Raw genomic sequence first — 14,445 nt, 5'->3', positions numbered from 1 at the left:
GGTATCATGGATACTGATGTCATCATAAGTTTTATGTTTAGAAGCTTGTATTTCCTGCCTTTCTCTAGACATGGTGGGAGATAGGGGCTTACCAAAGATTGGTAGATCGTAAACTGGTATTTGTGATGATGACGATTTATTTGAGATGAGGTTTTCTACAAAGAATGGATTTTTGTTTGATGAAAAGGGAGTTTCTTTTCCTTTGTTTGTTTTGCTGTGAGAACTTCTGGTTTGAATGGGCATTACAACCGACGGGACCGAGAGCTAGATGTGTTGCAGAAGTCAAGATCAAATTGTAGCTAGTTGTTCGTTTTAATGTAGTGATTGAGTGAAGTAACTAGGATCTGGTCTAGTTTCTGGAATGATCTATCATGTGTAAGACGTTATCTAAGTTAACCTAGGTTTCATAAGATGTTGTTTGAACTAGCTTAGAGATGATCAACAAAATCATGCAATGCAACAATAGGGGTACACTATCAAGGTTGTTTATGCTGAGGATGATGACCTGTTTTAGGCAAGTTTGACTGTTCTCGATTGACAAAATCAAAGATTCATACGACAGGTTTTCTAGGACCAGATGACAGTGTAAGAGCTTCAGGAAAATGATAGTACTGTTTCGTATGAGTTGCTACCCTAAGACTGTATGATAGATGGGTATGTCTGAAACAACAAACTGTTCAATGCAATGAGTTATCGTACGATACAAAATGAAGGACAAAATGATAGTTCCCTAAATAGAATGACAGATAATCAGGTATCGTACGACACAGAAAGCAGGCTCAAACGACAAATTGTTAGGACTGATGAAATATCGTATGACATAGAATATGAAGCAGAACGATAAAACAAAAGGCTTGTATGACTGTGTTTGGACAGAGATTAAATTCTAAGTTTTTGATTATTGAGTATGACCAGTTTTGAGGTGGATTGAGTTTTCACTAACTGATGAAGACTAGTTTTTGATACTGACAGAGTTTATCACTAAGTTATTTGGTATTGTTTTTTCCATTTTTGGTATTCCAATTTCAGTTTCAGGGATGAAAACATAGAAAACACACAATACGAATAATAACTACAATCACAACATGCAAACCCTATGGAAGTTGGCTTAGGGAAGAAAACCTTTGCTTGTTGACTTAGGTACACACCTAATAGCTAATCAGAATATGACCGCTAAGTCTCATGCAATGGATTCTCAACGTTGTATTAGCTGACTCCAAACACTAATGGAGGCATGATATGGCAAGTGTCTTGGGAGAGTTACTATCTCTCTTGCACAAAGATTATCAACCTTTCAGAGGTGAACCGGGTAGCTTCTAATTTGAATTGGAACTAGTAAGGGGTTTGTTCAACACGTCGAGGTATAAACACAATTAAGAGGTCTCCCAGCCTTGAAAACCAAGGTTTAATATACCCGAAGGTACAGAGGAGAGCTATTCCCGAGCACTGCCGTTGACTTGATTTTTATAAAATATTGTTTGTTTTATAGTGGGTTGGAGAACTTGGCATTTAGTCATTCTCACTTGGGTCGTTCCCCTCTCACCGGTTGTAATGACTATAGAGTTATTAGCTCCTCAAGAGGGTAGGCCCACTAAAGATATGCAAATCTCAAACTTTAAAGAAAATGCCTCAAGGGTCAGGATTTCTGATTGTCTATATAGATAAGAGCATACTCTCCTACCTCTCAGAATTCTCTTAAAACACAAAATACAGATTTGTTCTTGTGAGGCCTCACCTCGACTCAGTCTGGCATTTCAGTGATTTTTATATATTGACTGCCATGGATACTTTATTTTGATGCATATTGAAACTTAGTACTGATATGGTTTCAAGATTTGGATAACATTGCTATATTTTGATGATTTACTTATATGCTTTATGAGATAGAGCAGTACATGATAAGTGGATAAGATGATATTGTGATGATAGATGTCGTTATTGAATTTGCAGGACTTTGTTATGATAATAGAACTATGATGTATGGTTAAGTTTATGTGAATTAGGATGAAATTGCTTATGTGAAATTGCTTGATAAAAGATGTATTTAATCTGTGCAGATGAAAATTGTATGCAAGTGATGATGTGTATTGTTATTCTTTTGAAATTATATTATATGTGGATATTTGAAAGTACTAATGTGTAAATTGAGATGCACAGGAAATTAACCATGTGACCATGGAAAAATTTACGGAGAACCAAACCTAGACTTATGTATGTTTGTAAGCCAGGGGTTGTCTATTTGGAGAGACAACACCCCGTTTGTGTGGTATTTTATTTGTAATAGTATATGTTGCATGTGTGTTAAGTGTTATTTAAAGTTATTGTGTAAAATCCACAAGAGACAATTTCATGTTTTAAATTGTAAAAGTGTTTTATTTGTGTCACTTGACACATGTGTGGATTTAAGTTTAAATGTTTTATTTATGTCTCTTGGTGGGAAAGTGTTCAACTATAGCCTTTTCAATTAATGTAACGTGATGTCATAAATACCTTGGGAAAAGAATCTTTGGAGAGGTCAACATATGTTTGACCCGAAAATAAACTTCAGAGGGGTTTAAAATGGGTTAAATGAACACCTAGGGTTAGTTTAATAGGGTTTCCTAAAGCCCATAAGGTATACCTAAGGGTTAGGGGTAATTTTAGGCAAGTTTCTACTCCTAAGTGACCTTTTAGACACTTTAAAATTTGGCTTTTCTGAGTTGTGCGAAAATTGAAATTAGAAGTTTGAACTTAGTTGTAAACTTTCCTATTCGAATGAGAGTCTTTTTCCCATTCTGTCTTACTTTCCTCTTTAGTTTTTAGAAACTTGTGAGAATTGAGAGAATGAGCTTCTTAAGCAAGAATTTGAAAATTTGAGGGTAATCACCCACTCTCCATTTTTGGAGACAAGAGAAATTTTGAAAAGAATAGAAAAGATTTGAATAGAAAAATTGGCTAAGGGTAGAAGAAGAAGATCCGTGGATTGGGTAGCTCTTCCTCAAATATTATCCTACCTTTGGGCAGATTAAGGTTGGTTTCATTATTGTTTAAAATGTCTTCTTTCTTTGCATGTGTTTGAAAGTTTGTTAGTGTAAGAAATCTGGTTTCTTGTATGTCCTCTTTTGGAAATTTCATTTGGTATTTTTGCATTATGTTTTGTCTGTGTTTTTGGGAGTTTTCTCAAGACCTCTTACTCTTGGGAGAGAGGAGGATCTTGTGGGTGGTAGCAGTGACAACCCTCGAATGAGAGACTCTCATTTGAGAGCGATCACAAGGGATGTTGTGTGACCCTTACTGCATGGCCTGTTTGTGCAATGGGGGTCATAAGGAGGGATATAAGGCTAGAATGCCTTGGGGGGCATAAGCAATAAGGGGTTGAAATTCTTGATGTATTTATTGTGCCATGAGGTGGCTACTTGTTTTCCATACTTGTAGTTCTCCTCAGGGTATTGGTCCACTACCACCCTTGAAAAGGTCATCACCAAAGTGTGGTGCAGTGTAGCCAAGTTGGGAGTGTGTTTGAAATTTGTGTGCTTCCTGCCTTCTATGTGTTTGCATGTTTGTTACCCATCTAGGGCTTGGTTCTCCGAGCTCGGGGGTGGCTACCAGTTAGCCTAGGTTGGGAGGTGAGCACTCCATGGTCATATTTGTGATTTATTATGCAAGAATGTCAGGAGAAAAGAATAGGAAAAAAGAAAAGTTGCAGAAGATTATTGTTGAAGAAATCTAAATTCATTTGCAGTTATTAGTTTTGATAGGAGAAATACACCCTCATTTGTTGAAATGAGAGGCAAGTTGTAAATTTGAAATATAGACATGAGATTTGTTATTGTAGTTAAATAAAGAAACACTCTGTAATTTTACAGAATATCTTTGGAGTTGTAAAAAGCTAGTTATATTTCTATTTCCTATTTTTTTTTAAAAAGGGTTACCTTTGAATTGCATGCAATAGTCTTTGTAATATGGAAAAATTAGTTTTAATTAAATCTGTGTTCTTCTTTTTATCTGAGAATTTTATCTTCATTCTACTTGCAGAAAAATATGAGTTGTATTTGCTGAATTGATTTTAAGTATAAAAAAAAAAGTGTTTATTTAGTTGCTATATTAGTTGTAAAATCAATGAACGTATTTATTGCAGAAAAGTATAATGTATTCCTAAAATAGTATTTCCTAAGTTCAGAAAAAGAAATATATATATCCGATGGGTTATGATAAGTAGTTTAGCCATAAATTTATTCTTTTTTTTAAGCATTTTAAATAAAAAATAAATAAATAGGAAAGACATTAACTAGAATTTACATGCATATTGTAGATTTAAAAATAATTTTATAATTCTGTTTTCTGTAAATCAATAGAGTACAAAATAGTTCTGGAAATTATCCCTCCATTAAACAGACTTATTACTATATTTCCTTCCCTACAATTGTAAATCAGAATCTTCCATGATTTCGATGTTAGTTTAAGAAAGGAAATAATACTATAAGTTATAAATAAATAAATAAAATATATATATATATATATATATATAAATCATGAATATATTTATATATACTTTTATATTAAACATGTCATATAAATGCTCTGCAAAACAAATGAAAATGTAAACCTAAGTATATTTACCATTATATATATATATATATATATATATATATTTAACATAATAATTTACTTTTGTTATTTTGTTTTAAAAAAAAATTTGCATGTAAAATATATATTGAGAAATATATATATATATATATTTAAAAAAAAAAATATTAAATAAACAAAAAAAAAGATGGGGGAAAAAGAAGGGTCGAGCACTGTGGATCGCACAGTGAACGGCGGGCAAGCCGCGCACTATGTAATGCATAGTGACCGGCGGAGCCGTGCACTATGCAATGCACAGTGGACGACGATGTCGCACACTATGCAGTGCACAGTGGACAGTGGGGCCGCACACTGTGCACTGCACAGTGGGCGGCAAGGCCGAACACTGTGCAATGCACAGTGGGCGGCCATGGCCGAGCCGCCTCCAAAAAAACCCGCCGCTCCTTTATCTGCCTCTACATCGCTAACCCTCCCTTAACTCGGCCCTACAACATGGGGGTTAAGCAAAAAAAAAAAAGAATATATTAAACCCTAGCCCGGGTAGGGCTAGGGTAATAAAATAAAATAAAATGTTTAACTCATTTAGTTAGGGCCATTTTATAACGGAAAATCCCTAAATAGGGTTTGAAGGGCATAATGGCTATTAAGTTGGAAAGTTTTTTTTAGAAGATATATATATATATATATATATATATATATATATATATATATATATATATGTTTTTATATTTGAGTATGTATTTATATAGAGTTTTAAATATTTAAATACCTCTATATGATTTACTAATAGGAAGTTTAAAAAAAATATATAAGTTTAAAGAATAAAGCCTAGTCTTATATTTTTAAATGTATTTAGTGTGTTAAATACTTAATTATGCCCTAGTTAATTTAATTAGAGCATTAAATTTTAAGTTGGATTCTAAAGGGTTTAATTTAAGCACCTTTCATTTGAGGATAGAATGGATGCTAGAAAAATAATTTTTAATTAGCTCTCCAAGTCAATTAATAGCTACTCATAATTAATTTTGCCCATGTAAATTAAATTATCTAAATTAAATGGCACTTTAAACGATTATTATAATTATTGAGTTAAAAATGGATTTTTAGACTATATAGTCTTATTGGAGATCAAAATTATCTTCATTTTCTATTTTTAATGAGTTTGATTTAATTAATCTATTGACTAGGTATCTTGTGAAAATAAAATTTAAATCATTTAGTTTTTCTGCAAATAAATTTAATTAATTTTGATACTTAGTTAGTATCAGAGTTAGCTCGAATATTGTTACGGAAAACATGTTAATGCATGTTGAGATAGCGAACTTTGTTGATTAATTAGTATTTTTTTTTTAAAAAATCATTCCGTTTTTGCCCTAAATTTTGGGCATGACATTTTGGTATCAGAGCAAGGTTTCCACACTAGGAACCTTACTCCACTTACGTTTCGCCTTGAATTATTTAAATTATTTTGTTAAATTAATTTTTTAAGACATTTGAATTTAATTGAATTAATATTATTCTAAAAGAAATTAATTAATTATTTTGCCTTATTTTCCTCTTAGGATGCCTCTGACAACGCGACAAGCTCACAAGCGTGGACGGGGTCCTAGACGTGTGTGCATAGCACGCGAAGAGGTAGTGAGGGAGGCATCAGTTCCAGAGGAGAACCCAGGAGCACCTCCCGAAAAACCAAATGAACCTAACCGAGACCTCTTAGCAGCAATATAGAATCTTATTGGCATAGTTCAAGAAAGGATCCCAGCAAAAAATCCTCAGGTTAGAAGTCATGACTCTGGGAGTCATAGATCTGTTGATAGAGAACGAAGCAGGAGCCCAGCTCCTATTCCTGTAGAGAGTCAGGGTGGAAATGAGCCAGAGTCTATGCATATGCCAGGACCACCTCCAGCGGTGGAACCAATTTATTTTGAGAGAGCTCATCGAGATCTAGGGGATCTTATCAGGGAGGTCATGCACCTCCAGCCACCATCCTTCAGAGGTTCTACCGACGGGGTAGAGGCCGAGGCATGGCTTTTGAGTCTTGAGAGGTTCTTTGCGTTGTGTTCTTACGAGAGCAACCTGAAAGCACGTGTCGCAGTTCATCTACTGAGAGGGTCGGCCTCCACTTGGTGGAGACAGGAAGAGTACAAATGTGGATTAGTTCCTAATACTCTCACTTGGGAGATATTCACAGAGAGATTCCATGAGAGGTACCTATCAGAACACTTCAGGCGGCATCGTATAGACGAATTTCATGATCTCCAACAAAAAATCTTGTCAGTAACCCAGTATGAGAGTAAATTTTTTGAGCTGTTGCCCTATGTAGATTATATAAAGGATGAGAAACTTCTTGTAAACCGCTTTATCAGAGGGTTAAATGCCGGTATAGCTGGGCCTGTTAGGATGTCTTCTCCAAAGAGCCTTCGGGTTACTGTGGAGAAGGCACTGATTGCCGAGGAAATTCAGGTCAGACCACAGGACAATAGGGATCGATTTCAGAACCGAAATCCTGCACCTCAGACTTATGGATTCCAGAAACCACATTGGAAAGGAAACAACCAAAATTCTCAAGGGTTCTCCAAACCCCCTCCTCCGCAACAGACACCACAAAACCAAAGGCAGAAGCCTCCATAGTATCAGTAGGGCTCCAAGCCCAAAGAGTGGCAGAATCAGGGACAGAGACGTGATCAGAGAGCACAGGGGCAGTACACACAGCTGGGGAGGACTCAGCAGTCCTCCAGGGGTGGGTACAGTGGATCCAGTAGGATAGGAGGTCAGGCTTTCTCTAGGCCTCAGGGCGCCCAGTTTCAAGCACGGGGTTCTTGCTTTACGTGTGGAGCCATGGGGCATATGGCGAGGGATTGCGCTCAGGGTCAGGTGGCAGGGAATTAGCGGATGGCCGCTTCAGAACCAACAGTTGGTGATATGGGCAGGTCCCATAGAGTATTCGCAGTGGTTGACAATCGCCAGGCTGAGCATCAAGCCACGGTTATCAAATCTACAGGTACGATCAAAGGTAACAATGTATCTATTTTGTTTGATTCAGGAGCTACTGACTCCTTTATATCTCCATTGGTTGTGGAGCATTTCAAGCTAGTGGCAACTAGACAGGGTGTCAGTTGGGAAGTGGAATTAGCTTCAGGGGCTAGAGTGTCAGTGGAATCAGAGGTTAGGGCATGTCAGCTACAGATTGGCAAGACCACCACTTTAGTAGACCTTAGAGTGACCCCACTTGGATCTTACGGGATCGTACTTGGCATGGATTGGCTTTATGCCCACAGAGCCAAGATGGATTGCCACCTGAAAAAGATCGAGTGTCGGGATGACCATGGTTCGCCCATAGTTATCACCGGGATTCAGAGGCCCGTGTCTCTTCGTATGATCTCCGCAATGCAGCTTAAGCGGAGCATGCGAAAGGGATGTCAGCTTTTTGCTATCACTATCAATGAGAGAGGAGAAGAGGGAGAAGAAGAAACATCACTCGATGACCATCCTATCCTTAAGGGATATTCAGATGTATTTCCTTCAGAGTTACCGGGAATGCCACCCCGTAGAGAGATTGATTTTCATATAGATCTAGTACCAGGAGTCGAGCCAATTTCCAGAGCACCTTATAAGATGACCACAAATGAGCTAAATGAACTCAAAATATAGCTTGAGGAACTTCTTGAGAAGGGTCATATTCATCCTAGCGTATCCCCTTGGGGTGCACCAGTCATCTTTGTTAAGAAGAAGGATGGATCTCTCCGATTATGTATGGATTACCGGTAGCTAAATAAAGTAACCATCAAGAACCGATATCCTTTGCCTAGAATTGATGATTTATTTGACCAGCTTCAGGGTGCCAAAGTCTTTTCCAAAATAGATCTGAAGTCAGGATACCATCAGCTGAGAATAGTGGAAAGTGATATCCACAAGACCTCATTTTGCACTAGATATGGTCACTATGAGTTCACCATAGTCCCATTCGGACTTACGAATGCCCCAGCAGTTTTTATGAGCCTCATGAATGGGGTGTTCCATACATTTCTGGACCGTTTTGTTATTGTGTTTCTTGATGATATACTGATATATTCTCAGAATGAGAAGGAGCATGAGGAGCACCTGAAACAGGTATTACAGTGTTTGCGGGATAATCAGTTGTTTGGCAGTTTGTCGAAGTGTGCTTTCTTTCGGTCAGAGGTCAAGTACCTTGGGCACGTTATTTCTAGTGATGGGATCTCAGTTGACCCATCAAAAATTAGGGCTATTATGGATTGGCCAGTGCCAACCAGTGTGACAGAGGTCAGGAGTTTCATGGGATTAGCAGGGTATTACCGACGTTTTGTCGAGGGATTCTCCAGAGTCGCACACCCTATTACTTCTCTTTAGCGTAAAGGGAAGAAATTTGAGTGGACAGAGAAGTGTGAGAAGGCCTTTCAGGAACTCAAAAAGGCACTTACTAGCACTCCTATCCTTGTTGTACCAGATCCCACAGCTGACTTCATGGTTTGTACAGATGCTTCACTAGAGGGTTTAGGATCAGTTCTTTTGCAGGATGGTAGGGCCATAGCTTTCGAGTCTAGGAAACTTAAGACTCATGAACTTAATTATCCCACTCATGACCTTGAGCTCGCAGCAGTAGTGCATGCACTTGTGAGGTGGAGACACTTCCTTTTAGGTCATCACTTCGAGTTGCATTCAGATCATCAGAGTCTTCAGTACATCTTCACTCAGCTGAACCTTAATGCACGTCAGAGGAGATGGATGGAGTTCTTGTGTGAATATGATTTTGATGTTCACTACATCAAAGGAAAGGAAAACGTAGTTGCAGATGCTTTGAGTAGGAGACATCACAAGGTTTACACCATATCTATGGGCACGGATTTGAGAGACCGTATACTACAGCACTTGCCAGAGGATGGATGGTATGCAGAGGTTGGTCAGGTAATACGATCTCAGGTTACTCTAGAAGGGAAATATGTGGATTATTCTTTGGAGTCCGATGGACTATTACGCCACAGAGGGCGCATTTATGTACCTTCCTCCGGAGGGTTGCGAGAGTTCATTGTCATGGAGGCTCATAGAGCTCCTTATGCAGCGCATCCCAGGGTTCAAAAGTTGCATGCTGACTTGAGGCAGTTGTATCATTGGTCGGGAATGCGGCAGCTCATTGCTGAGATAGTAGCTTGATGCCTTGAGTGTCAGAGAGTAAAGGCAGAGCACTGCCATCCAGGTGGGTTGCTCTAGTCTCATGCTATACCAGAGTGGAAGTGGGATACTATATCCATGGATTTCATCATTGGTCTTCCTATGTCTTCTCATCGCCATGATGCTATCTTGGTGACAGTTGACAAGTTGACCAAAGTAGCTCACTTTTCACTAATCCGTACTACATTCACAGCTCCAAAAGGTCAATATTGTAAAGTATTGTAAATATTAGATGTTATTAATTATTAATAGTCAATATTGTAAAGTATTGTAAATATTAGATGTTTCTAATTTTGCTTCAGTTGTCGATTGTTTCTTTATGGAAACATTGATCTTGTAACTCTATAAATGATCTTTCAATCATTCATTTAATTCATTCAATATTTACCAATTACCTGTGTAATATTAGATGCTCAAGATGCATCTCGCCCTTTAGGATAGAATTGGGGGCTAAAATAAGAACTACCCTATAATGTCGAGGGGCCCGTTCACCTTAGAATAGTAGGGGCCCACCCAACATAACCCTCCCACCCAACTATTGCTTCCAGGTGTTCTTACGAGACATTGTTAGACTTCATGGCGTGCCCCACAAGATTATATCTTACAGGGATTCTCTTTTCACTTCTTCCTTTTGGAAGTCATTACAGGTAGCTATGGGCACTAAGCTCAATTTCAGTACAGCCTATCACCCGGAAATGGATGGTCAAATAGAGAGGGTCAATCAGGTGCTAGAGGATATGCTTCGCATGTACGTCATGGATCATCAGACCCGGTGGGAGGAGTATCTTCCCTTAGTGGAGTTTTCTTATAACAATGGGCATCACACTTCTTTGAGGATGCCACCCTATCAGGCATTATACGGCAGGCGTTGCAAGACGCCCTTGAGTTGGGATCACATAGAGGACAGAGTTTCTATTGGTCCTGAGATAGTTCAGGATATGGAACAGCAGGTGGATTTGATTAGGTAGTGTCTTAGGGAGGCTCAGGATAGACAGAAGAAATATGCTGATGCAAAGAGGATAGATCGTAGCTACTTGGTTGGAGATAGAGTCTTCTTGAGAGTGCGACTGCATAAGAGTCCAATCCATTACGGAAAGGGTTCTAAGCTTGCACCTCGCTTTGTAGGACCTTTTGAGATTCTTGAGAGGATAGGCCCAATTGCCTACCGTTTAGCATTGCCACCTAGCCTGTCACGCATCCACGATGTGTTTCATGTATCAGTTTTGAGAAAATATATCTATGATGAGTCTCACATTTTAGATTGGAATGCCTTGCAGGTGGAGTCAAACGGGCAGCTAGCATTGGAGCCCATTCGCATTTTGGCACGCCGGACGTTGGCCCTTCGAGGTCGAGAGCTGGACCAGGTTAGGGTCCACTGGGATTGTTATGATGAGGTCACGACTTCATGGGAGGATGCAGCACGTATGAGATCAGAGTACCCCCACCTCTTTGATGAACTCCAGGAGGAAGTTCATGCCTAGAGGGGGAGGGTGTGAGGCCTCACCTCGACTCAGTCTGGCATTTCAGTGATTTTTATATATTGACTATCATGGATACTTTATTTTGATGCATATTGAAACTTAGTACTGATATGGTTTCAGGATTTGGATAACATTGCTCTATTTTGATGATTTACTTATATGCTTTATGAGATAGAACACTACATGATTAGTGGATACGATGATATTGCGATGATAGATGTCGTTATTGAATTTGCAGGACTTTGTTATGATAATAGAACTATGATGTATGGTTAAGTTTATGTGAATTAGGATGAAATTGCTTATGTGAAATTGCTTGATAAAAGATGTATTTAATCTGTGCAGATGAAAATTGAATGCAAGTGATGATGTGTATTGTTATTCTTTTGAAATTATATTATATGTGGATATTTGAAAGTACTAATGTGTAAATTGAGATGCGCAGGAAATTAACCATGTGACCATGGAAAAATTTACGGAGAACCAAACCTAGACTTATGTATGTTCGTAAGCCAGGGGTTGTCTATTTGGAGAGACAACACCCCATTTGTGTGGTATTTTATTCGTAACAGTATATGTTGCATGTGTGTTAAGTGTTATTTAAAGTTATTGTGTAAAATCCACAAGAGACGATTTCATGTTTTAAATTGTAAAAGTGTTTTATTTGTGTCAATTGACACATGTGTGGATTTAAGTTTAAATGTTTTATTTATGTCTCTTGGTGGGAAAGTGTTCAACTATAGCCTTTTCAATTAATGTAATGTGATGTCATAAATACCTTGGGAAAAGAATCTTTGGAGAGGTCAACATATGTTTGACCCGAAAATAAACTTCAGAGGGGTTTAAAATGGGTTAAATGAACACCTAGGGGTAGTTTAATAGGGTTTCCTAAAGCCCTTAAGGTATACCTAAGGGTTAGGGGTAATTTTAGGCAAGTTTCTACTCCTAAGTGACCTTTTAGACACTTTAAAATTTGGCTTTTCTGAGTTGTGCGAAATTTGAAATTAGAAGTTTGAACTTAGTTGTAAACTTTCCTATTCGAATGAGAGCCTTTTTCCCATTCTGTCTTACTTTCCTCTTTAGTTTTTAGAAACTTGTGAGAACTGAGAGAATGAGCTTCTTAAGCAAGAATTTGAAAATTTGAGGGTAATCACCCACTCTCCATTTTTGGAGACAAGAGAAATTTTGAAAAGAATAGAAAAGATTTGAATAGAAAAATTGGCTAAGGGTAGAAGAAGAAGATCCGTGGATTGGACAGCTCTTCCTCAAATATTATTCTACCTTTGGGCAGATTAAGGTTGGTTTCATTATTGTTTAAAATGTCTTCTTTCTTTGCATGTGTTTGAAAGTTTGTTAGTGTAAGAAATATGGTTTCTTGTATGTCCTCTTTTGGAATTTCATTTGGTATTTTTGCATTATGTTTTGTCTGTGTTTTTGAGAGTTTTCTCAAGACCTCTTACTCTTGGGAGAGAGGAGGATCTTGTGGGTGGTAGCAGTGACAACCTTCGAGTGAGAGACTCTCGTTTGAGAGCGATCACAAGGGATTTTGTGTGACCCTTGCTACATGGCCTGTTTGTGCAATGGGGGTCATAAGGAGGGATATAAGGCTAGAATGCCTTGGGGGGCATAAGGAATAAGGGGTTGAAATTCTTGATGTATTTATTCTGCCATGAGGTGGCTACTTGTTTTCCATACTTGCAGTTCTCCTCAGGGTATTGGTCTACTACCACCCTTGAAAAGGTCATCACCAAAGTGTAGTGCAGTGTAGCCAAGTTGGGAGTGTGTTTGAAATTTGTGTGCTTCCTGCCTTCTATGTGTTTGCATGTTTGTTACCCGTCTAGGGCTTGGTTCTTCGAGCTCGGGGGTGGCTACCAGTTAGCCTAGGCTGGGAGGTGAGCACTCCATGGTCATATTTGTGATTTATTATGTAGGAATGTCAGGAGAAAAGAATAGGAAAAGAGAAAAGTTGCAGAAGATTATTGTTGAAGAAATCTAAATTCATTTGCAGTTATTAGTTTTGATAGGAGAAATACACCCTCATTCGTTGAAATGAGAGGCAAGTTGTAAATTTGAAATATAGACATGAGATTTGTTATTGTAGTTAAATAAAGAAACACCCTGTAATTTTGCAGAATATCTTTGGAGTTGTGAAAAGCTAGTTATATTTCTGTTTCCTGTTTTTTTTTTAAAAGGGGTTACTTTTGAATTGCATGCAATAGTCTTTGTAATATGGAAAAATCAGTTTTAATTAAATCTGTGTTCTTCTTTTTATCTGAGAATTTTATCTTCATTCTACTTGCAGAAAAATATGAGTTGTATTTGTTGAATTGATTTTAAGTATTAAAAAAAAGTGTTTATTTAGTTGTTGTATTAGTTGTAAAATCAATGAATGTATTTATTGCAGAAAAGTATAATGTATTCCTAAAATAGTATTTCCTAAGTTCAGAAAAAGAAATATATATATCCGATGGGTTATGATAAGTAGTTTAGCTGTAATTTTATTCTTTTTTTTAAGCATTTTAAATAAAAAATAAATAAATAGGAAAAGCATTAACTAGAATTTGCATGCATATTGTAGATTTAAAAATAATTTTATAATTCTGTTTTCTGTAAATCAATAGAGTACAAAATAGTTCTGGAAATTATCCCTCCATTAAACAGACTTATTACTATATTTCCTTTCCTACAATTGTAAATCAGAATCTTCCATGATTTCGATGTTAGTTTACGAAAGGAAATAATACTATAATATATATATATATATATATGCCCTGCAAAACAAATGAAAATGGTAAATATACTTAGGTTTACATTTTCATTTGTTTTGCAGGGCATATATATATATATATGCACATGTAGAAATCATGAATATATTTATATATACTTTTATATTAAACATGTCATATAAATGCCTTGCAAAACAAATGAAAATGTAAACCTAAGTATATTTACCATTTTATATATATATATATTTTATTTAACATAATAATTTACTTTTGTTATTTTGTTTTAAAAAAGAATTTGCATGTAAAATATATATTGAGAAATATATATATATATATAAATATATATATATATATAATATATATATATAATATATATAATATATATATATAATATATATAAAAAAAAAAATTAAAAAAGATGGGGGAAAAAGAAGGGCCGAGCACTGTGCATCTCACAGTGAACGGCGGGCAAGCCGCGCACTATG

The sequence above is a fragment of the Cryptomeria japonica genome, chromosome 3 (assembly GCF_030272615.1).
Source record: "Cryptomeria japonica chromosome 3, Sugi_1.0, whole genome shotgun sequence".
Lineage (NCBI taxonomy): Eukaryota > Viridiplantae > Streptophyta > Pinopsida > Cupressales > Cupressaceae > Cryptomeria > Cryptomeria japonica.
Note: the sequence above shows the minus strand (reverse complement) of the source record.